General features: G+C 41.4%; 1 protein-coding gene across 2 annotated transcripts in view; it reads right to left on the bottom strand.

Annotated features, from left to right (window-relative positions):
- Positions 1-24,824, bottom strand: part of oxr1a (oxidation resistance 1a) — a 387,780-nt gene extending 362,956 nt beyond the window's left edge. For both annotated transcript variants that reach the window (XM_052023890.1, XM_052023892.1), the window contains exon 1: positions 24,725-24,824. The gene's annotated coding sequence lies outside the window, so the exon portion shown is untranslated. The remainder of the gene's footprint in view (positions 1-24,724) is intronic.
- Positions 24,825-26,127: the final 1,303 nt, after the last annotated feature.

Genomic DNA, 26,127 nt, shown 5'->3' with positions numbered 1-26,127 from the left:
AAGAATAACAGGGTTGTTATCATGGGAGACTTCAACTTCCCAAATATTGATTGGCACCTGCTTAGTACCAAAGGTTTAGACAGGGCAGACTTTGTTAAGTGTGTCCAGGACATATTCCTGTCACAGTATGTTGACAGGCCAACTAGAGGGAATGCCATATTAGATCTAGTATTAGGTAATGAATTAGGTCAGGTGACATATCTCTTGTTGGGTGAGCATTTGGGGGACAGTGACCACAGCTCCCTAACCTTTAGCATTGTCATGGACAAGGATAGGAGCAGAGAGGACAGGAAGATATTTAATTGGGGAGAGGCGAATTATGAGGCTATAAGGCTAGAACTTGCGAGAGTAAGTTGGGATGACATTTTTGAAGGGAAATGTACTATGGGGATGTGGTTGATGTTCAGGGATCTCTTGCAGGATGTTAGGGATAAATTTGTCCCAGTGAGGCAGAGAAAGAATGACAGGGTGAAGGAACCATGGGTGACAAGTGAGGTGGAATAACTAGTTAGGAGGAAGAAGGCAGCATACATAAGGTGTGGGCAGCAAGGATCAGATAGGGCTCATGAAGAATATAGGGCAACAAGGAAGGAACTTAAGAAGGGGCTGAGGAGAGTAAGAAGGGGACATGAAAAGGCCTTGGCGAGTAGGGTTAAGGAAAATCCCAAGGCATTTTTCACGTATGTGAAGAGCTGAAGGATGACGAGAGTGAAGGTAGGACCGATTAGAGACAAAGGTGGGAAGATGTGCAATGGAAGTGGGCGAGGTTCTCAATGAATACTTCTCTTCAGTATTCACCAAGGAGAGGGGCCTTGATGATGCTGAGAACAGTGTTGGTAAGGTTAATGTTCTAGAACACGTAGATATCAAGAGAGAGGATGGGTTGGAGCAGTTAGAAAATATTAGGACAGATAAGTCCCTGGGACCCGATGAATATTCCCCAGGCTGCTCTGCGAGGCGAGGGAGGAGATTGCTGAACCATTGGCTAGGATCTTTGAGTCCTCATTGTCCACGGGAATGGTACCAGAGGATAGGAGGGTAGCAAATGTTGTTCCCTTAGTCAAAAAAGGTAGTAGGGATAGTCCAGGGAATTATAGACCAGTGAGCCTTACATCTGTAGTGGGCAAGCTGTTGGAAAGGATTCTTAGAGATTGGATTTATGTGCATTTAGAGAATCATGGACTGATTAGGGACAGCCAGCATGGCTTTGTGAAGGGAAGATCATGTCTCAAAAGCCTGATAGGATTCTTTGAGGTGACGACCAGGCAGATTGATGAGGGTAGTGCAGTAGATGTGGTCTACATGGATTTTAGTAAGGCGTTTGACAAGATTCCACATGATAGTCTTCTTCAGAAAGTCAGAGGGCATGGGATCCAGGGAGGCTTGGCCGTATGGATTCAGAATTGGCTTGCCTGTAGAAAGCAGAGGGTTGTGGTGGAGGGAGTGCATTCAGATTGGAGGGCTGTGACTAGTGGTGTTCCACAAGGATTGGTTCTGGGACCTCTACTTTTCATGATATTTATTAATGACTTGGATGAGAGGGTAGTAGGGTGGGTTAGCAAGTTTGCAGATGACACAAAGGTCAGAGGTGTTGTGGATAGTGTGGAGGACTGTCGAAGATTGCAGGGGGATATTGATAGGATGCAGAGCTGGGCTGAGAAGTGGCAGATGGAGTTCAATCCGGAGAAGTGAGAGATGGTACACTTTGGAAGGACAAACTCCAAGGCGGAGTACAAGGTTAATGGCAGGATTCTGGGTAGTGTAGAGGAGCAGAGGGATCTGGGGGTTTTTAATCCACAGATCACTGATAGTTGCCTCACAGGTGGATAGGGTAGTTAAGAAAGCTTATGGGATGTTAGCATTCATAAGTCGTGGGATTGAGTTTAGCCATGAGGTAATGATGAGGCTCTACAAAGCTCTGGTTAGACCACACTTGGAGTACTGTGTCCAGTTCTGGTTACCTCATTATAGGAAGTATGTGGAAGCGTTGGAAAGGGTGCAGAGGAGATTTACCAGGATGTTGCCTGGTTTGGAGAATATGGATTATGAGAAGAGACTAAAGGGCTTTAGTCTTTGGAGAGGAGGAGGATGAGGGGAGACATGATAGAGATGTACAAAATATTAAGAGGAATAGATAGAGTAGACAGACAGCACCTTTTTCCCGGGGCACCAATGCTCAATACAAGAGGGTATGGCTTTAATGTAATGGGTGGGAAGTTCAAGGGAGATATCAGAGGGAGGTTTTTCACCCAGAGAGTGGTTGGTGCATGGAATGCACTGCCTGGGGTAGTGGTGGAGGCAGGTACGTTGGTCAAGTTCAAGAGATTGTTAGATAAGCATATGGAGGAATTTAAAATAGAGGGATATGTGGGAGGAAGGGGTTAGATAGTCTTAGGCGTGGTTTAAAGGTCGGCACAACATGGTGGGCCGAAGGGCCTGCATTGTGCTGTATGGTTCTATGGTAATTAAACTGGAAAGGGTATGGAAAGACTTTACAAGGATGTTACTTGGACTGGAGGGTTTGAGTTGCAAGGAGAAGCTGGATAGGCTAGGCTTTCTGTCCCTGGAGCATAGGAGAGTGAGGTCTGACCTTCAAGGTTTATAAAATCATCAGGGGCATAGAGAAGGTGAATAGCCACAGTCTTATCTTACTTAGTTTTCCTTGCTTATCAGATTCTAGCATCTGCAGCCTTTTGTTTCCAATTATCTCTTTGCAGCCTCTATCTCTCCCTTCACCCTCTCCTTCCCCCACCTGGCTCTATCTGCCCCCCTTTTTTCCCCTCTTTCCTTATCAGTCTCGACCTATCACCCACCAGCCACCATCTCCTAACTCCACCCTTCACCCTCCTATACCTGGCTCCATCTGCCCATCATCTTCTCCTTACCTGGTTCAACCTATCGTCTGCTGTCTGCTGCCTCACCCACCTCTTTATATTGGCCATCTCCCCTCTCAGTCCTGATGCAGGGCCTCAACCCGAAACATCAACAGTCTCTTTGCTTCCACAGATGCTGCTTGACCCACTGAGTTCATTTAGTAGTTTCCTTCTTATAAAGACTTAAAAAAAAAGTAACTTTGTTTAACGCACTAACTCTTTGGCTATTGGAAAATAGTTTGAAAGGAAGCTGGAGGCTCAATGCCTCGATACATCCGAATCATTCTTGCATGAGCGGTTGAGGCACTGTAGACCAACCTAATTGAAAGCTGGAAAGTTAGAGCTAAGGATTTACACTGGAGACCAATTTTGCTCCATAACTGTGGAATTAATCAATGATAAATAATTCAAGTGTTGAAATGAAACCTCATTATTAAAAATGTGTGCTTGCACTTTTCACATAGGCCATATGTACGTCACTTCATCACACTATTGCTTTAATCCTTCTCATAGTAGGCACACTGCACCAGTCACATGGTTAAAGGTGGGGAACGGAAGATGAGAAGGGACCTGAGAAAGAAGACATTAGAATCTCATTTTTGGTCAGCCAATAGTGATCTCTCTGTTGAAGTAGCAAGTTATATATTCCACCCCGCCCCGCCACCCCCCCCCCCCCCCCCCCCCCCCCCCCCAAAACACAGACACAGATTAGTGGTCTCCTTGTGCTGGTGTAGCTTTCATGTTAATAGTGTTTAGCTGAGAAATTGATTATTGATTATGGGGAATAAAACCCTTATTTCTCAACATCTATCCCAGTTCTCTGCAACCCCTGAAAGTTAATAGGCAGCAGTGCCTTAAAATGAGTCATCCACACCCAGGAAATCTACCACTGACTATGAGGAAGCTCCTCTGATGCTCAATCACAACCTGAACAATGAGTGAATGGAAACCCTCATAAATCATAAAGAGTTCCAGGATCTGAAGTGAAGCTTGAATTACTACATGAACGTAGTCATTAAGGGTTTAAACTTTGGGGAAACTCATATGCTGGTTTCCGCCTGCTCTGCCGCATATTCTAGCTCAAAGAAACATAGAGGAAGCCACCTCTCAGGGTTTGCAGCAATCACTGTCCACTAACAATAGAACTCTACTCACTGTTGCCCTGGAGTGGAGAGCTACAATCAGGGAGCAAGAAAACTGCCAATAGCAAGTTGATTTCATGCATTGGGAAGGATCTGAAGGCAGTAACAGCCTTGGTACAAATAGGTTTACACCAAGAGCGTGAGCTGATTGGATGCCTGGCAGAATACCAGTGGTTCCAATGGAGCAAGGGGATGTTGCCCTCTCTCAGAAAATCAACATCTTTACTCTCACAAATAGCACTCAAGCAACACCTTTGGCCACTTGATTTGCAGCCCATTGATCATCCTAAACATTTATTCCCTCTACCATCAGCACATCATGGCTGCAATGTTTACCATAATATACTAGGGTTACTAAGCCACTCCAACAACACCTCTCAAAACTGCAAGCTCACCAGCAAGTTACACTGAACCATCACCACCAGTGAAGGCACACACTGTCTTGACTTGAAAATATGTCACTATAGTCACAGTGCCCTGGTAGCAGAGGGAATGGGTGTTTTTGCAGCCGCACTCATCCAGGTAGGTGGAAAGTTTTCAATCATGCTCCTGATTTGTGCCTTGTAGACAGTGGGAAGACTTCGGGGTGTCAGGAGGAAAGTTACCCAGACAGGATTCCCAGTCTCTGATCTGCTCTGGTAGCCACAGCATTTATTTGGCTGGTCCAGCTCGGGTCAACGGTGACTCCATCTCCAGGATGTTGATGGCACAGCACATTGTGAAGATAATGCTATTGAATTCAGGGGTAGGTGGCTAGGCTCTTGCTTGTGGATAGACATTGTCTGGTCTTTCACAGCATAAGTGTTATGAGTTTATGCCCGAATATGTTCTGAGTCTTTCTGCATGTGGACATGGAATGCATCATATCAGGAAGGAGTTGTAAATTGAACTGAACATTGTTCAGTCATCAGTAAGCATCCCAAAGCTGACATTATGATGGAAGGAAGGTAATTGATGAAACAGCTGAAGATGACTGGGCCTTGGGCAACACAGTGACAAAGTTAATAGAGCTGCTGCCTCACAGCACCAGTGAACTGGGTTCAATCCTGACCTCCAATTCTGGGTGGAGTTTACATGTCTTCCTTGTGGCCATGTGTATTCCCTCCCAAAACACTAAGACATGCAGGTTGGTGGATTAATTGGCCAATGTAAATTTCCCCTGGTGTGCAAATAAGTATAGAATATGGCCAGGGGAGTGTGGGGAGAATAAACTGGATTAGGGTAGGAATAGTGTAAAAATGGATTAGTGTAGACACAGTGACTCTATGACAGAGCCCCAAGGACCTCCTGCACTGATTAATCTTCAATAATCACAACGAGCTTTGGACGAGCTGAGTCCAATCATTGAAGCATTTTCCCCTTAATGCCATTTGACTTCAATTTCATCAAGGCTTCTTGATGCATTATCATTTGAACACTGCCATGCTGTGAAGAGTAGTCACTCTCACTTCAGTAGTGGAATTCAGTGCTTTGGTCCACATTTGGATCAAGGATGTGACCACATCTAGAGCCAGATGATCCTTCTGAGATCCAAACTGGACATTGGTATTCTTGAGAAAGTGCCCCTTGATAGCACTTATAGATGACACCTTTGATCTCTCTGCTGATGATTGAAGGTAGAACACTTGGCTGGGAATTATCCAGATTAGATTTGTCCTGCTTTTTGTGAGCAAGTAGTACCACTATGGTTTTGTAACTATACTGGAACAGTTTGGCAGAATACACAGCTATTTCTTAAGTTTTCAATCCTACAGCTAGAATAAAAACAGAAAATGATGGAAATACTCAGCAAGTCAGGCAGCATCTGTTGAAAGGGAAACAGAGTGAACATTTTAGGTCAAAGACTCTTCAACAGAACTGAAGGTGGAATGCTGCATGGTCCCATTGCCTTATGCTGCAGCCAGTGCCCTCAGGCATTTCTTGAGTGAATTAAAGTGGCTGAAGAACAGTTTCTATGATAGTGGGAATTACAGGAATAAACCAAGATGGCTTAACAACTCAGCTCTTCTGGCTGAACATGAATGCAAATGCCTCATCTTTGTTTTTAAGCATTCACATGCCGGATCCTACCACCACTGGGAATTGGGATTTTCTTGGAGCATCCTCCTCCCATTGGCCATTTAATTGTCCACTACCATTCACAATTGGATATGGTAGGACTGCAGAGCTTTGATCGGATCTATTGCTTGTGAGATTATTTATCTCTATCTATTACATGCTGTTTAGCATACATGAAGTACTTTGTTGAAGTTTTATAGGTTGGCACCTCATTTTCTTGTATGCCTGGTTCTGTCCCCCAATTGTCTCTCTGGACTCCTCATTAAACCAGAGTTAATCTCCTAGCCTGAATGTGACAATAAAGAGAAGGATATTTTGGGTCAAGAGTTTACTGTTTGTGGTGCTGTAGATTTCTGCTGATGCCGAAAGTCCATAGTGCCTTACAGATACCCATTTTTGAGCTGCCAATTCTGAGTGTCCCATTTAGCAACTTTGCAGTGCCACAGAACATGGAGTCTTTGGTATGAAAATAAGACTTTATTTCCATAAGGACTGTGCTGTGGTCACTTCTACCAATGCTATTGTGGACAGGTGCATCTACTACAGAGAGATTGATGAAAATGAAGTTGGGTTGATCACTGTTTGCTGTTGATCAAATTGGGCACCTGTGAGATACCCAGCAGTTTTCAAATGCTTTTATTCTCCAATATTCCACCATACCATCAAATTTATTACGTTCTACTACACATAGCCAGGGCAGATCTATCTGATGGCACTTCTGCTTAATCCTAGCAGCCTAAACAGTACAGATTCAATCAAAACCACCATCATTCTAGAACTCTCCACTGTACAGTTTGAGGGCAGGTTCAACTACTGGACATCAGTGGGAGTTCCAGCGTTATCTCTGTCCACTGCACACCTTTGCACTCTAAGGAGACCCGCATATACAAAAGGCAGGTATCCATGAACAAGACTATGCAGAAAGGGAACATGGGAAGACACTGTTTCTCACTCAGGTGATGGATACCTGGAATTTTTTTTTACAATAAGAGTGGGAGTGTGACTGAACTAATGGGCAGATGTGCTAAGAGATAACTGCTCATATACTTAGTCATGCCATTGCTATTTCCCTGGGGCTGCAGCTCATCAATTTTAATAATGTGAAAAATCAGACTGCGGAAAATGACTAATCCTTCCAATTGCTCCATCCATTTGATATCCCCCCCTATTTTCTCTACTGTGGTGACCAGCATCTGCAAGGTCACTTTTTATGATTGCACAGTAGCGAGAAAACTAGCGTAGACTCCTGCTCTGTAGCTCTGTTATAGTGTCCTAGAAATTCACAACCTCTCCAGGATATAATATGAAACATTAATATCATGCAAGATGAAATAACTGAGCTGGGAGAGGGCATCACTCTCCTTCACTTTTGCTGATACTATCAACTAGTACAGGTTCCTTGAGTTTCTATGTAGTGATAATGTCCAAGTCAGTGTCTGATACCCCATCTCCTCTTGCTGAGGGAAAGGAGAAATCAGAAGGCCAAAGAGAAGTTTCACACTATAAAGTGACAGTCAGGAGAATACAGGTTAAAGTTGCTCTGCTTGGTATATCTGTGCTGATTTCAATGAAGGAATGTAATTGAAATGGTTTCTTGGATACACTATAGGTTTCCCTTTGCCCAGTGCTCTATAACTGATAAAAGGTTATTGCCACAAAACATTAACTGATTCTTTCTGTAAATGTTGCCATTAAGTATTTCCACCAATTTGTTTCTCTCTCAGATTTCCAGCAAAGAATACCTTGTTTTTATGTCATAAAAATGATGCTGGTTCACTCACCTTCCTCAGAAATAGTAATCTGCTGTGTTGACCTTGTCCATGGTTCCAGTCCATCACTGATATAGTTAACTATTAACTAGCCCATGAAGTAGCTCAGCAAAGAGCATGATATCTAACTTGCGTGAAGAGGAAGAATCATTAAACCCACCACAGCACAGCCCATTCACTGCCAAGTCATCCAATTAATAATTGGATACTGTACAGGATGCAAGAAATATGAGGCCCTCTTGCAGGAGACATCAGTCACAAAAGAAAAACAAGAGGTAAACCATTAAAAAAACACAAAACAAGGTGACCTGCCACCTCCAGTTTACCCTTACTTGCTAAGTGCACTGTGATCTTTTCCTATTACACTGGTGCAGTGGAGTAGCAATCTTCTGTTGTCAGAGCAGCACTTTCTGTTGTCAGAGCAGCATTTAACCAATCCGAATTTTCTGGGTGTCTGCGTCAGTCAATTTGTTTTGTTCATGAGAAGCAATTACAGAACAGAGACAGCTGGGTGTAAGCACCATCATATGGACAGCCACCCCAGTCCATGAGAATCACAGGGCTCCAAGACTGGTTCTTTATTCACATCCTTCAAACTACTACCATATATTTTTTGCAAAGCAATCTTTTGCAACCTCAGAACATCCCCAAATTAGTTTATAAAGAACTGAAGTCTATTAACATTCAAAAATAGCACCTAACTGCTCAGAACAAGCTCTCTCAAAGATGTGCTAATGACCAGATATTCTGTTTTTTGTGTTTTTAAGGCATGAATATTATCCATGAGGGAAAACTCTCCTGTTCCCATTCAAGACAGAGCCATGAGGTCTCTTACACCAACTTGACAAAGGAGATGGGAGTTCAACTTAACATCTCAGCCTAAGGATGGAATCTCTGAAAGAAAGTAGTACCACACAGTGGAACAAGTTTGAGGTTTTCTGCTCATCTCCTCAGAGAGGAACAGATGGACCCCAAAACATGCATGTTGATCAGGTCATTGTCCTAGCTAAAAAAAAACCTGAAGCAGGATGGAGAGGTGGAATTACAAAAGTGTTAACTGTATGGGACCAAGAGAGATGAGAAAGGAAAAAATACATAATATCATAAATTTGAGCAAGAGTAGGCCATTAGGTTCATTGAACCTGATCCACCATTCCACTACAACACCATTTTCCAGCATTAACCATGTATCCCTTCATTTACTTATGGTCCAGAAATCTATCCATCTGTTTTGAATAAACACAACAGAGCCCCCACAGCCTCATGAATAGAGAATTCTGAATGTTCACCATCCTCTAAGTGAAGAAATCTTTCACCATTTCTGTCCAAAATGACCTACCCCTTATTCTGAAATTGTGCCCCCTGGTCCTGGACTCTCAGACAAGGGAAATATCCTCCCTGCATCTAAACTATTAAATCATTCAGGAAATGTGTATGTTTCCATGAAATCTCTTCTCATTCCTTCTAATACTCCGGAGAACATAGTACCAGTCTATTCAATCTCTTTTTATACAGCAAACCCACCATCCATGGAATGAGTCTTGTGAATTTTTGCTGTATTCCTTCAGTGATTTCCTTTTCTATGGCAAGAAGACTGAAAGAAAAACATATCATCTACCACCTTAATTGTTCACTGCACCTACAATGTGGCCTTCAGTGACTTGTGTACAAGCACATCCAGGTCCTTTTGAACATCAAAACTATCCACTCTCTCACCATTTAACAAATTCTCCAGTTTTCTGTTTTCGACACTGAAGTGGATAAGCTCAAATTTTTCCATATCACATTCCATAAGCCATGTTCTCGCTCATGCACTTAACTTGTCTATATTCTCTTGAAGCTGTTGTTTTACATCTTCCTCTGTATTCAGACTCACCTAGTTTGGCATCAAACTTGTAAATATGACTTTCGATCTCCTCAGCTCTCACTTCCCCGTAGCTGTGACACTTTACTCTGTATTGTGTTATTGTTTTTACCCTGTACTACCGCAATGCACTGTGTCATGAATTGATCTGCACAAACAGTATGCAAGATAAGTTTTTCACTGTACCTCAGTACAAGTGACAATAATAAACCAATACCAATCTTATTATCTTCTCCATATTATAATTTTGACTGAAACTCATTTCCTTCAGTTCCTCTCTCACATTCTTTAATTTATACAGGAAGGTTTTGTGTGTCTTATTCCATGAAGACAATTATCAAGTAATTGTTTAACTCTTTTTCCATTTCCTTATTCCCCATTATAAATTCAGTCTTTGTAAAGGACCCACATTTACCCTCACTAGTCTTTTCCTGTCTACACACCTGTAAAAGCTCTTACAGTTTGTTTCTATGGCTTTTGCCAGTCTCCTCTCATATTCTATCTTGCTTTTCTTTATTGATTTCTTGGTCCTTTACTGAATTCTAAAATGCTCTCATCCTTAGACCTGGTGTTATTTCTGGCAACTTTATAAGCCTCTGTCTTGGATTTAACAGAACCTTTAATTTCTTTTGTCAGTCACAGGTGAATCATTTCTCTCATTGGGCTTTTTTGCTTTAAAGGAATATACATTTTGAAAGCTAAAGCAATTCTAAACTCTTAACATGTCTGGCAGGCACTGCAAAGTATTGGACAAAAAGGACTGATAATTCTCCATAAAGATGAAAAATTCCAGCATCTGCAGTCCTTTGTTTCTCTGATAATTCTCCTCAACTGTAATACTTTTGCCACAGCTACTGCAGTTTTTGTTCACTGTCAAATTTTAATGCTACTTGAAACTCCCTCAAGGAAATGTTGCTACAATTGAACACGGCATTAGTGAGACCACACCTGAGTACCATGTTCAGTTTTGACCTCAGTATCTACTTCCCTTGGAGGTGATATTCCATTTTCTAGGATGGTTGATTGTGTATTTGGATGAGAGACTATGCCAGATTGGACAACATTCACTGGAGTTTAGATGAATGACAAGCAACCTTACAAAATGAAAAAAAATTGGAAACGGATTTACAATATTAACATTGAGAATAGTTTTGTCTGGCTGCAGAGTCTAGGGGTCATCATTTCAGGATAACAGGGTCATTTATTTAGAGCAGTGATAAGTAAATTCTTTACTATACATTGCAAGTCTTGGAATTCTCTGTTTTGATTATGGATACTTCATCATAATATGCTTAGGACAAGATTCCAAGGATCTTGAACATCAAGAAAACCAATTTGTATGAAGAAATTGAGCAGGAAAGTGAATTCAATGTGGAAGGATCAATCTCAATACTGTAGAACCGGACAGAGCAGGTTCCAGTGGCAATATGGACAACTCTTGTTTCTATGTTCTTATTTTAAAGTTAATGAAAAGGTATGCAAATTATTCTAGGAACCTCGATAAAAGGAAAAAGTCAGCACAATTTTGAACTAACCATAAACTTTTTAAATAGATAAGAAACTGGAATAAGAATCTAGGGGAAAAGATGATCCACAAACAAATTTTGTTTTATTTTGGAACCAACGTTATAATTATGATTTAATACAACTTTGAAAATTCATTTGCACAACTTGCACAAACCACACAATTTTCAGCATATTATTTTACAGCAACAATAGTTTGTGGCATCTTAAGTTCTTATGAGTTCACAGATGACTGGAATCACTTTCTGGTCCAGAAGGGTCGGGCAAAGGTGTGTTGGCAAACTGGATCCAAAATTGGCTTGGTGATAGGAGGCAGATAAAAATGACTGGACTGATAAATTAGTTTGTTGACAACACTAAATTAACAGTAGTTGATAGCAAAGTTTAGAAAGGATACAGAGGGACATGGATCAATTGGAAAGTTGAGCAGAGCGGTGGCAGATGGAATTTTATCCAGAGAGGTGTGAGGTAATGCATTTTGGGACATGAAATACTAACAGGCATATACAGTCATTGGCAGGTTCTTCAGGAGTATTGATGTACAGAGGGACCTTGGGGTGCAAGTTCATAGCTCCTGAAAATGGCAATACTGGTGGTGAAGATACATCTGATACACTTGGCCATCATAGGCCAAGAGTTGGGACATTATGCTGCAGCTATACAAAAACATTGGTTTAGGCTGCACTGTGTACAGTTCTGGTTGCCACAGTACAGGAAGTATATGGTAGCATTAGAAAGTGTGCAGAAGAGATTCACCACATGTTAAACAAATAAACAAACAATCTGATGGAGGAACTCAGCAGATCAAGCAGCATCTGTAGGAAAAAAGGAATTGTCGATTGGGTCAAAACCCTGCATCAGGTCTGAGAGTGGAGAGGCAAGGTGGCCAGTATAAAGAGGGGAAGAGGAGTGGTGCAACAGGAGCCCAAGGTGAGTGGTGGACTGAGGAGGGGTGTAATATGACAAGCAGGTGGTGCCAGGTAGGGGAGGGGGGCCGAGGTGACATTGGGATGAAGTGGCAGGTGAAATATAGACGGAGGCAGACAAACAGAGAGAGAGAAAAAATTTGAGAGGCAGATGGAGAAAGGTGGGGAAGGGGAGTTTGAAGATTGGAAACACCTGCTGGAGGAAGATAAGCGGGAACACAAAGGACAGCCAGGGCTGGACTCTCGTAAGTAAAGGAGGTGAGAATGGGAACCACTGGGGAGATTATGAATGGGAGTTGGAACCAGATTTGGGGGGGGGGGGGGGGGGGGGGGGGAAGCAAAAACATAGGAGGACTGGAGGAGGATTGGTAGAAGAAAGAGAGGGGAGGATTTGGTGGGTGGGGGTGGGGGTGGGGGTGGAAAACAACCAACCGGAGGGAGGGTTATCTAAGATCGGAAAACTGAATGTTCGTGCCATTGTACTGTAGACCACCCAGGCAGAATATGAGGTGTTGTTCCTTCAGTTTGCATTGGGCCAGTAGAGAAGGCTGAGGGTGGACATGTCAGTGTGGGAGTGGGGAGGGGAACTAAAATGGCATGCAACTGGGAGCTTGGGATGGCCATTGCGGACTAAGCACAGGTCCACATATCATTTTTGACGCTTCTTTCCTTTTTCTAGATCTCTCTGTCTCCATCTTAGGAGACAAACCATCCGATGATATTTACTATAAACCCTCTGACTCCCACCGCTACCTAGACTACACTTCTTCTCACCATCTCTTGTAAGGATGCCATCCCTTTCTCCTAGTTTCTCTGTCATCTACCGCATCTGCTCTTAAGATGAGCCTTTCCATTCCAGGTCATCGGAGGAAATGTTCTCCTTTTTCAAAAAGCCTAGCTTCCATTCTGCTGTGGTTAATTAAACCTGCTCTTGTATCTCCTCTGTTTCTTGCACTTCTGCTCTCACCCTGCCTCCCTCCAGACAGAACAGATATTGTTCCAAGTCCTCACCTTTCACTCTATGAGCCTCCACATCTAGCACATCATCCTTTGTCATTTCTGCCAGCTGCACTGAGCTCCCACTACCAGCCACATCTTCCCCTTCAGGGAGCTAAACAGCCCTTGCAGGCAAGGCATTTGGTGCTCTTGATGCGGCCTCCTCTACACAGAGGAAACCAAAGGCAGACTGGACAATCGTTTCACAGAGCCCCTATGCTTGGTCCGCAATGGTCATCCTGAGCTCCTGGCCGCATGTCGTTTTAATTGCCCTTCCCACTCCCATACTGACCTATCCATCCTCGGCTTTCTCTACTGCCAGGGTGAGACCCAATGCAAACCGGAGGAACAATACATATTCCACCTGCATAGTCACAACCTAATGGTATAAACAGAGAGTTTTCCAATTTTAGGCAGCTCCCCTCTCTGGTGGGTTGTCCCCCCCACACCCCCCCAACCTCCTTTATCATTCCCCTCACTGTCTCCTTATGATCCTCCTCTGGTCCTCCCATTTTTGTCCCCTTTCCCTCATACACCCCCAGCCCCCATCTTCATCCCCCTCCCCATCCACCCACTACACACACAGTTCATCCACAGGTTCCTCCACCCGTTCCCCGACCCCCCCCCCCAATCTGGTTCTGGTTCTAACTCCCATTCACCTCTCCCCCAATGGTTCCCATTCTCACCTCCGTTACTTATCGGAATCCAGCACTGATAGTCTTTTGTGTTACTATTGATCTCCCTCCAGCAGCTGTCTCCAACATTCACACTCCTCCCCTCCCCACTCCATCTACCTCTCAATTTTTTTTCCCTCTATGCCGTCATATATCATTCACCTATCACTTCACCCCCCTCCCCTCCACTACCTGGCATAACCTGCCTGTCATCTTACACTCCTCCTCAGTCCACCAATCACCTGGGGCTCCTGTCTCACCACTCCCCTTCCTCTCTTTAAACTCAGCACCTTGCCTCACCACTTTCAAATATTTTGACTGGAAACACTGACAATTCCTTTCCTCCCACAGATGCAGCTTGTCCTGTTAAGTTCCTCCAGCAGATTGCAGATGTTGGAATCTGGAGCAACAGCAATCTCTTGCATCTTCACCAGGATGTTGCCTGGAATGGAGGGTTGTAGTTATAAAGAGAGATTGGATAGACTGGGTTTATTCACACTATAGGAGGCTGAGGGGCGACCTTATAGAGGTTATAAAATATGAGGGGCATAGATAGGGTTGATAGTCACAGTATTTCTCCTAGGGCGTCTAAAACCGGAGGGCAGAAGTTTAAGGTGAGAGTGGAGAAAATTTAGAGATCTGAGGGGCAAGTTTTTCCATGCTCAGGGTGGTGATTATATGGAATGAACTGCCAGACGAAATGGTAGAGGCAGATATAATTACAATGTTTAAAAGGCATTTGGACAAGCACATGGATAGGAAAAGAATAGAGGGATACAGGCTTAATACAGGCGAATGGAATAGGCATCGTGGTCAGCATGGATGAGTTCAGCTGAAGGGCCCATTTTTGTGCTGTGCAACGTTCTGACTCTGACTTTGGTAAAATTGCAAAACACACATGTTGTGGATGAGCAGGACATTCCTAACAGCAGCTTTAAAACTAACATATGCTTAACAGTGAATTAACAGTGCTTAACAAGTTTCCCTCATGATCACAACAAATGCTGATAGACTCGCCATGATTTATCACAACAGATTCCAAACCATTGCAATTCTTTCAAGCACCAAAAAGTAACTTTTGCAGTAACAAATGACATGATGATAGACAATTAGACAACTATCATTTAATGCAGCTTAAATCACTGGTGATTGAACAAAAAGCAGAAAATAGTGACAACACTATTGCTAGTCAGAATGGAACTTATTGGGTAACTGCTGTCAATCAATCCTAGTGACCACACTGTAGTAATTGACATTGAATGATTTTTTTGTTTAAACACAGAGTTTGTTATCAACCAATTTCCACTCAATGCACTTTTCTGGAGAAATTACTCTGCTTTTTATTGGGAGAAGTTGCTTTAATTTATGTTATAAGCTCTACTTGCACCACACTTTAAACTGTTTTCTGAGCACGTTGACAGTTTGCTGTACAGCAGACAATTACCTAATTCATTGACTAATGGCCCACCAGGGTGACCCCAAGTTCCAGTTGCCTGTCATTTTACTCCTCCATCTCACTCCCACCTCTCAGTGTTTGGCCTCTTGCACTGTTCAAAATCCAATTCAAGCTTGAGCAGCAGCACTTCCATCTTCTGTCTCGGCACATCACACTCAATACTGAATTCAACAATTTCTGATCACCATAATTTCCTGTTTACTTCAGAACAGGTCAGCTCTGATGTAAGGTCATCCCCCTGTAACATTAACTCAGGTTTTCTTTCTCAACGTGAATTTTAAATAAAAGATACTGAGTAATTGTTGTATCCTACATCTCAGTTCCAGCATGATTCTTTCCCTCTAACTGCATTTATCTTCCTCTTGTTACATTCCTTCAGACAGATCAACCGTAATTAACCGGCACTTATTTCTCTCCCAGACTGTACCAAAGGCTACCATGTCATCTGGAGAACACACATGATGGACATTCCTTCCGTTCTCTCCCTCCTTTTACAGTTTTGATGAATGGCCATTGATCTGCAATGTTAACGTCAATGTTCTCTCCATTGATACTGCCTGACTTGCGAGGTACCTCCAGCACTTTTTGTTTTATTTCATTGGTTTATGTGGTGTTGTCTGCAAATACTCTGACATGGACATTTTTATGGTTGAATTGTCCAAACTCACCCTAATTTTTCGCCTTCTATGCTCACCTCTCATGAAGGGTCTGACTATCTTGGGGCTTTGGTTTCATTTATGTTAGCAACCTGTTCATTGACCTGAGAATTCAAGTGATCGCTGCAGGTCCTGTCAATTGGTTGACCTTACAACCTTATCATTGACCTGCAATGCACTTCCCTGTAGCTGTGACACTTTACTCTGTATTCTGTTATTGTTTTTACCCTGTACTACCTCAATGCACTGTGTAATGAATTGATCCATATGAACGGTATGCAAGACAAGTTTTTCACTGTACCTCGGAACAAGTGACAATAATAAACGAATAGTTTGCTGTAGAGAGAGAGGAATAACATTTGTGGTAAACACAGTAACCCAAGGATTTCCATGGTGCTGAAAGTTTAGCTGCCAACAGTTACCACATTTTAAAAGAAATGATTATTAATTAATTGACTGGATTGTATCATTGGATTTAGTTGATCAGCAGAAATGGTTTCCATTTCACAACACAAAATGTTTGTGGTGCAATTATAGTTCGAAGATCAACCAGACTTCAGAATTAAATTAAAATCTGCTGGAGGAGCTCAGTGGGCTGAGCAGCCACTGAATTCCTCCAGCAGATTGTGGGAAAAAGAATTGTTGATGTTTCAGGTCAGGTTGAAGAGCAGTAGAAATCATAGAGGGCGAGAGAGCATCTCACAGAAGGTGAAGCAGAATCTCGACCCAAATGTCCTGCTGCCTCCACAGATGCTGCCCGACCCTCTGAGTTCCTCCAGCAGTTTGTTTTTAATTTAAAAAGTATTGTGTACATAAAGCAAAAATGTTATCCTTTAAACCCATGTAGACTGACAGATTTGAACAAAATCTAGCACTGAAATAAGTCATCATCAGGAGAACCAAACAGAAAAATAATCACCATCATTTTATTCATGATAAAGCTCCTTTTAGAGCTAAAATTGAAACAGAAAATGCCATACACTGCCAGTTTCTGAGGAGAGTGGTAGCTAGGATTAATATTTTAGATCAATAAACTTTCAGGTTTTTGAGCTGCTCTGTAGGATTAACATGTAATATAATGGTTCTATTTGCATGGTACTGCACTTTCATTGTTAATGGAACCAAACTTCAGAGGTGGAGTCTCTTTAGGCAGTCCCTTGGGATGGAGAATGAGATTTGTTTCCTCTCCAGCTTTTGTGAGTTCCAAAGTGAATAATGAGACCAATGCAGGAACTGCAAACCTGTTCCACTGTTGGGGCAGATGACTGCTGATGGGTAGCTTGTGAAGTGGCAAGTTTCTTTCACCATTTACACAAGGCTTCTGGTGCTCGAGGTCCTCAGTATTAACCCAAATGCTCCGTCCCCATTTTCAGCAGACATGAAGTCATAGTCATAGAGGGACACAGCAGAGAAATTTTCCCTTCAACAACTCAAGTCCACGCTGACCATCGAACATCCATTTTTACACTAGTCCTATCCTCATCCATTTTACTCTCCCCATCCTTCCATCGGCTCCCCCAACCCCCACTCATCTGCACACTATGAACAATTTCCCATGGTTTGTCAAAAACCTGCCAACCTACATGTTTTTGGGACGTGGGGGGAAAGCTGAGCATCTGGAGGAAACCCTTGCAGTCACAGGGAGAACATGCAAACTCCACACAGACAGCATGAGCTCAGTTTGAACTCAGGTCTGTGGAGCTGTGACATAACAGCTCTACATCAGTGCCACATCTGTGCCACTAGAGATTCCCAGGAATCAGTGAAGATGCAGCATTATTTCCAAGGAGGTCTTAAGCATACCCTTGAGTCTTTTCCTGTCTTCCTGGTAATTTCTGTTCCAAGTTCTGTCATGGGAAGTGTGTCTGTTTCAGGACACCCTGTCCAATGTCACTGAATGTAACTAGGGCTTCAATGCTGGGTCACTGACCTGGGAGGATACTTGTGCTGGTTCACTTATCCTTTCAGTGAATTTGGAGGATTTTGCAGAGACAGCAATGATGGTATCTTCTGTGATACAAGCTATCTGCAGGTTTCAGAATCACAAGAAAAGTAGGGATCACTGCCGCCCAGTAGGCCATGGAGGTTTGTGCTCAGTTTAAGGCCTCAATCCTCAAATAATTTTTCCTCCAATAACCAAAGACTGTGCTAGCACATTGGTGAATTTCATCACTGATGTCTGCCTTAGCTGAGAGGTGGCTCCGAAGATATGGGAAGTTGTCCATGCTTTCCTGGCACTTGCTATGCACCTTTATTGTTGGAGGGCATTGTGGTGCAACAAGGGCAGTTTGGTGGAGGACCTTGGTCTTATAGATATTGAGTGCATGGTCCATTCTCTTGTATGCTTCCGTGACTGAGCATGGGCAAACACAAATGTCATCTGCATACTGCAGCTTGACTGAGGTTCGGGTGACTTCAATTTCTGTAGTGTGGTTGCCATAGCTTGAATCCCATCAGTTCTGAAGATTAGCTCCTCTCCTGTGAGGAATTAGTTAGAGGTGAAGTGCAACCCTGAGGTGAGAAAGATTGAAAGACACCTTTGGGTAATGACACAGCCTTGCTTCACACCAGTTTTCACTGAGATTGGTTCTGTTGTAGACTCATCAGGTAGGTTCATGGCACAGAGCAAACAAAATGGAGATGAATTTCCGTGGGCAGCAATATTTGCAGGAAAGTACTCCACAGTCCATTCCAACTAAAGTCAAAGGCTTTTGAGAGGTTGAAAAACATAGTGCTGTTTCTTACATTTTTTCTTGGAGTTATTGTGCAGTGATGATCACATTGATGAATCCATACTGTGATTCTGGGAGCATCTCTCCAAACACTGGGTGGAGGAAGTTAAGAAGGACCCTAGTGATGGCTGTGGCAGACAACAGGGGTACCCCTCTGTAGTTACTACAGTCAGACTTAACTCCCTTCCTGTGATCACTATTAGGACATCTCCCTAGAACATAATCCTTTTCCCAGATGTGGACGATTAAACTGGGGATTTATGGCTGAAGCTCCTCACCAACAAATTTGAGGATTTTAGGAGCAGTTTCAACTGTTCCTGAGGCGTTGTTATTTTTTAGTTGGAATATGGTCCATTCAATTCCTTATTGGTCAGAAGTAATGGCACAGCTAACCTGAATAGACTACTGTGGGATGGGCTTGCACACCCTCAGCTCCAACCCACAGCAAAGATCTGGAAGTGGATTGCAACATGCACACAATACAACAATATTGTGTGTTTCTATAATTGTTTTTCTTTTTGCATGAAAGTCATGACACGGTTAGAATTTCTTCAGAGTACATTTTAACCCTGACTCCCCAGTCCTCTTGCATTCACTTCATGAGCTAGAAATTGCCTTATGCTCTTTTAATGGCTTTAAAATAGAATTGTGAGTCACCATAATGCTGCTTGCATAAAAACCAAAATCTTTATTTGCTCAGTCCACAGAGCAGCAGTTTTGAGTTTCCAAGTGGAATACTGAAACCCCTGCCAGGAGATCAGAGGGTCCTGGACAGAATGGTGAAGAGCCCACATGAGGCATTTTCTTTATGCATGGGGACCATGGAAAACCTCCAATGGACTCCTGTCAGAAGGTTCCCAGTAAGATCTTTGTGAGGGCGTGGATGCAGACTATGAATACTTACACTTTGGAGAAGTCAGCAGTATGATCAAATGCCCATACCACACTGCTCCTCTGGGCTAAGTATGAAGTAGATGAAGTCTCTGCTTTGTGACTATGGAACTGTGGTGACATCACAAGTACAGTGGTGAGAAGCAAAGTGATATGTGGCAGATTCAGTAGAAGCTTGGAATGATCCCCAGGCTAGGAATCCAAGAGTGACCTTGACCTCAACTCCGCAGTTCAGCACATCTCGGAGATTGCATTTGAGGTCACAGATCTCAGTGAGGACAAAGAATGCAGTTTGAGCATTGGCCCTTTAAATGACATAGTTTCATCGAAAACAGGGTTAGTAATGGTCAGTTAGTGAATGAGTACACAAGTATTGTCACATTTTGGAAAAGTGAGTTTGAAAATTGCACTCAAGTTGAAAACTGGGCATTGTGCACTTTTGGGGGTGGGGGGGGGAGTTTAATGTCAGAACCAACATTTCTAGATTTAACAACTGGAATTTCAGAGGTCAGAGGTCAAAGTTCCCGCTGGGTGCTGCTAGATATAGAATGGATGAATTTTGCTCGATTGAGGGTTAAGTTCATTTTCAATTTCACAACACTGATGTTTTTTTTCCCCAGCATTTGTTCTTTCCTGTTCACCCCTTCCTGGCTTCTAAGTTACACACCAATTAAAACTCACATCGCCTTTGTTGCCAACAAAAATAATCCCAGCAGAGACCATCTCCCCTTGTCACTCTAATTCTCTGGCTCTGGACATCTGAAAATCACCCCTGCACCCTCTCCGGTGCTATCAGATCATTCTTTGACTTTGGTAAATTGTGTACAGCTTTCAACCTGTGGCCTGACTTGTGTTTTTACTATTACAACACAACTTACTTGTTCCTCTGTTCTAGGTTACATCTATCAAACCAAGTTTCCTATATTGCCTTCTTAAACACCTAGTCTGCTACCTCCAGTAATTTGTGGACATATAATCCAAGATCCCCTAATTCTCTACTTTTTAGTACCTTATCATTCATTATGCATTCCCCTATTTTATTTGCTCTTCTCAAACATAAGTGATAGTGTACTGGTTAGTGTAATGCTATTGCAGCACCAAAGACCCAGGTTCAATGCCAGCCACCGTCTGTAAGGAGTTTGTACATTCTCCCCGTGTCTGTGTGGGTTTCCTCCAGGTGCACCGGTTTCTTCCCACATTCCAAAGACGTGCGGGTTAGGAAGTTGTGAGCATGCTATGTTGGTGCCGGAAGCGTGGCGACACTTGTGGGCTACCCCCAGAACATTCTACGCAAAAGATGCATTTCACTGTGTGTTTCGATGTGCATGTGACTAATAAAGAAATCATATCTTACATTTCTCTATTGAATTCCATTTGTCACTTGCATGCCCTGTCAACTGAAGCCTTCCTGCAGCTTACAACTTCCTCTCACACCAAGAACTACGCTGACAACTTTGGCATAATCTTCAAGCGTCATAACTGAGGACCCTACATTCACAGTATATAGCTTCCAGTCACTAAAGTTATTCAATAATTACTCTTTTCTTTCTCCAACTGAACCAAGCAACCAAATGAAGATGAAATTTTTACCTCATTTACATGCATTTGGCAAATTGTAATTTAGGAAGATGAAAAACATAATATCCATGCATTAGATTTGCTTCAACATAATATATAAGTGGTTCAGTAATGCACTGTACAAGATGTATATTAATGTGCATGATTAGAAGCAAAAAGTGTAAATAGACGTGTTCTCGGAGACAATTACACTTTTAATAGAAACAATAGATCTTAGAGCAGGATAAAATGTCAGCACAACATCGTGGGCCAAAGGGCCTGTACTGTGCTGTAATGTTCTATGTTCTAATAGGCATTTCAAAAAGCAATGATTCACTGGATCAAAAATTATTTTGCATTGTGCAACACTTCTGTGCATTCAGCAACCAATGTCCAGCACCCTTCTACAGAATCATACCAGCTTCTCCAACCATAATGCATATACATAAAGGCCTTTATGCAAGCAGAATGATCAAATGGCCAGCAGCACACACATTGGCTTTATTTGCATGCAACAATTTTGAGGGTTCAAGGTTTACAGATAGCACAGATACCTCACATTGAAGCAGGAGAGCTGTGGCTTGTTTCTTCCATGTTTATTGCTGAGACATCTATTCGTTTGCTGGTTAATCTTCCTTTTGTACCTGGATGGCCATTTGAAGAGCCCTAAGTTTACAGACTGATTGTTGGGAAGTAGGATTAATTTAAGGTCAGTTTTTGGCCAGTATAAACACAATAAGTTAATGGCTTCCTTCTCCAGTACAAATTCATATGAATCTACACTGGATATTTTCCTTCTTCTGTCATTCACCACCAATACATGGGATTCCTATTTCAAATACAGAGCAGATTGAATGCAGATTAAATCTCCATCTACTCAATGTCACTTTATGCTTTAAACCTGAGCTTAGGCAACTGCTGTATCAGTATCAATTTTGCCTTGACTTAAAATCAATTAACTGGGTCAGGTCTATTAAAGGAAACCAAGATATTCAGTAGTTTCTTGCTACTATGTTTAACTGGCTTCAAGCTTGCTATTGCACTAAAACGACATCACACTAAACTATTGTATTATGAATTAATAAGAGATGTAAAATAGGACCTAACAATTTTGAAAGGGAAAGGTCAAAGCTGTGCCCATATAGGACAGGAATAGATTAATAAAAACAAAACAAAGGAAATAAATCAGACAGGGTCTTTGGAACCATTTTGTTCTTCTTAATTCATTCTCCAGTTTTAATAAACACATTGGGTACTAACAAGACTGTTCATAAAAGTGGTAGTAAAAATTATCCAAAACATAGTCATTTCTGCAAGAAATGTGAATTGGTCAAGAGCACGCTGGTAATTAATTGAATGCAATTGGTCATTCTTTGAAAAGCTCTCAGTATAAATAAATAGAATTAAAACCTCAAAGAACTAATGGCCTGGATATCACGTTGGGCAGCTAAGGAACAGGATCCCTTTCAAAGGTGATACAAGGACTAGAAGTAATGGAAATGAGGCATGTTAATGAGCTAATCACATCGAGAAATTCTCTGACTCCAAAGCTGAAGTGAAAAGCAAGGACTACAATTCACATTTTGATCCTTATACTGAGAAAGTAAAGGTACACTGCATACAACATGAGAGGCAGTTGTTGAAATTTCATACAAAACTTAAAAAAATTGAGTTACAATTTTAAAACATCCACTTGTTAATTTTTTTCCAAGTCAGAATGGGGAGATGTTCTGCAATAACAATGGTTTCGTGTGTCACTAAAAACTCAGCTATTCCTGATAAAAAAAACTTATGGTTTGTTTGAAAGCATAAGTAGTGCATGTCAAATCACTGATTCTGTGATGATAGCATTTACAAACAATGAAGTTTTACAAAGTAATACCTGGGAGCTCTGGCCATTTGTTGTCATTATAATTTAAGTTCTGAACCAACAAGTTGCTCTGCATATTTACATTATTCCACTTCACTATTTAGTCAACAGAGCATACAAATATTTCAAATACAAGTTCATCCAATAAAAGAAACACTCCTGGTCCAAATTTAAGTATATTGAAAAATGCATAGAAAATAATTTTGAAATTAAATATGCACTACATTTTCAATATTTAGCTTAACAAAATTATGTAACTTGTTGTCTGTGGTTGATAATGTTTTGGCATGATGTCACTATGCTACCACTCATAAAACTCAAGTATTTGTTTATGTTTTAATTTTTTTTTAAATCACTTTGTGATACTATTAAACTTGGAGTCCATAAAAAGGAAGAGCAATCTTCTGCTGACTGCTATCCGATAATCTTTGTGGCCTACAAAAGGAGCAGTTGAACAAAGAAATGTTTTTCTGTGATGTTCAATGATTTAACCAGTTTGCCAACATTCACATTTCAGACTTACGCATCTATTATGGCCACTTTAGGAAGTCACAGGAGGTTTACCAGCAGCCAAGGAATGCTACTGAGGCAGGATTCACACCTCTCAGTAACTGAATGGGAAAAATTGCACAAAAAAGGAGTCTAAATAGAAGAGGGGCTGCAACGTCACAAACAAGCGTGGTATTAGAATTACTTATCGCTCTCTCCCCCCTCAAATTTATAAAGCCTTTGGCAAACAAATAAAGCATCACTATCAATTCTATTGACAGGTATATACCTATACAGAAAAAAAATCATGATTATACCAGTCAGTAAGATCTGCTCAAATTTCATTGACAACATGAGCATATCTGAGATTTTCATTTGTAAAATGACAATTTCATCAGTTATCTAATCACTGGCTGAACTGAAAATTCTTAACATACAAGTTACTACCTTTAAAAATAGTTGTGTGATCTGTTATCTTTATGTAAATTTTGGGAGAAAACTAGAAGTACTGTTTTCAATTTAATAAATAGCTTCAATGCTTTTGCAGTATTGTAGTGGTTAGTATGCTAAAGGTACTGGATGCAATCTGGAGGACAAAATATTTTCAGTTGATTTTTAATATCTTAATGGCTAGATGTGATATAAAATTGCAATGCTAAAATATTGGAAATCATTTTGTTTCAATTATAATCTTCATTGAATATTTTGTGTCAAATAATAAATAAATCCTGTCAAGAAATTCTGCTATGGTGCTCAGAGTTAATTTCTGTACAATGTATACTTTATTGAATGGGTTCACAACAAATATTTTGTTGGTATATGATAACAGAATTTTCACTTCATCCGGGAGCTTTGAGATACACTGTCTACATATTTCATTCAATGACAGCTATCTAATTAAAACCGTCAATTCTAATCACTCAGTATTAGTTGTCATCTGTAGCAGCTTACACACCTTCTAGCAGTGGACACAATGTTGTACTGCAGCAGTGCAATGGATTACTTGAAACAGAACGAGTTCACCATCCATTACATTGTACTGCACTGTTCAAAATCCTAGAGCACAAATATTCCTGCCTGACTCATGTCACTGCTTTTACTTGAGCTCTTAACATCACTTGCCACACAATTGTTAACAATCACTTACATGTCAATAATACATTAACTCAGTGCATTATCTACAATGGAAGATAGCAACCACATCACTGCTGTTTTCCAAACATACACCAACATTTACAGCTACTTACTCGCAATGCTGATGCACACATTACTTCATCTCTCATTTCACAACTTGCCCAAGGCCTTGACATTCACCACTTCTCCAACTGCATCACCTCTCAGCTCTGCACCAGACATGCTCAGTAATGTGACTATCTAATTCTGGAGCCTACCAAACTGAATTCAGTGAAGGGGGAATTGGATTAAACCACAACCAGGATAAAACCACCTGCTTGCTGAAGCGCAGACAAAAAGCAGAACAATTAATACTGATATCTCTTTAAAAAAACAGATGATAGAACTGTTGAATTGTTGATCTTATGCAGTATTTTGGAATATTAAAATCCATTGTACCATCAGAAATGACAAATCAGATTTCCCAAATTGTTTAATGCTGCATGAGTATAAGCCTTTCCTTCTTTGCACAAGATTACAAATATGCAAGCTACTCAGTAAGCAGGAGCATCATCAAGTTACCACTCCTTTTTCTAGTTCTTTTCTAAGCTTTCCTTGAAACCTAAGAGGAAATGAAAGCACATTCTCTGCTTTTGACGAGTACATTGTAAGTTCAGCAAAATTAAACACACATTCCATTGACCGATATCCTCTTGGCCTTTGAATTTAGACGTCAAACATAAATTCCATGTTAGCTAAATTTAATAGCCAATGAAAGTGAACACAGAGATCATGATTGCAGTGTAGGCAGTACACCACCAACTTTGTATTTGTCCATTTAGTGCTACAGCATCCAGTTAACCACAGCTGGATGCACCACTAGAGGGCCTTTATTATGGATAATCAGCCAGAGTTAAAGAAGAATAAAACAAAACTGCAGCTGCTGGAAATGTGGGGAAAAAAACTGAAAATGCTGGAAGAACTCAGTTGGTAATTCAGCAGCTATAGGAGTAGAATCAGATAACATTTCAGGTCCTGGACCCTTCTTCAGACCTGGAAAAGAGGGAAAAAACAACTTAGTTTTAGGGAACAGAGAGATGGGAGAGGGAAATGAGTGGAACAAAGGGAATATCTCTGATATGATGAGACCATAACATGGCAGTTAAGGGGAAGTTAAATTCAGTTTAAGCTTCTTTGTCTGTGTAATGCATTGCTAAAGATAAGGCAGGAGGACATGTCCAGCAGAAATACAAAAATGAAAGGAAAATCTGAGCCAAAATAATGAGGAAAGGCAGAAGTAGCCAACTCTGATACAGACAGAAAGAAGGCATGAGTTATTTACATTTTGTATCAGAACTGGCCCTTTCTGTCTGTCATTATTATTCTGGCTCAGGTTTCCTTGGTGAAGGAACAAGCATGCCTCTACAAGATAGTTTTGGAATTGGAATTGGTTTATTATTGTCACTTGTACAGAGTTACATTGAAAATTTTTGTCTTGCAACTGTTCATACAGATAATTTCATTACACAGTGCATTG

Source organism: Pristis pectinata, chromosome 9 (assembly GCF_009764475.1).
Source record: "Pristis pectinata isolate sPriPec2 chromosome 9, sPriPec2.1.pri, whole genome shotgun sequence".
Taxonomy (NCBI): domain Eukaryota; kingdom Metazoa; phylum Chordata; class Chondrichthyes; order Rhinopristiformes; family Pristidae; genus Pristis; species Pristis pectinata.
The sequence above is the reverse complement of the archived record's forward strand: the minus strand, read 5'-3'. Positions and strand labels throughout refer to the sequence as shown.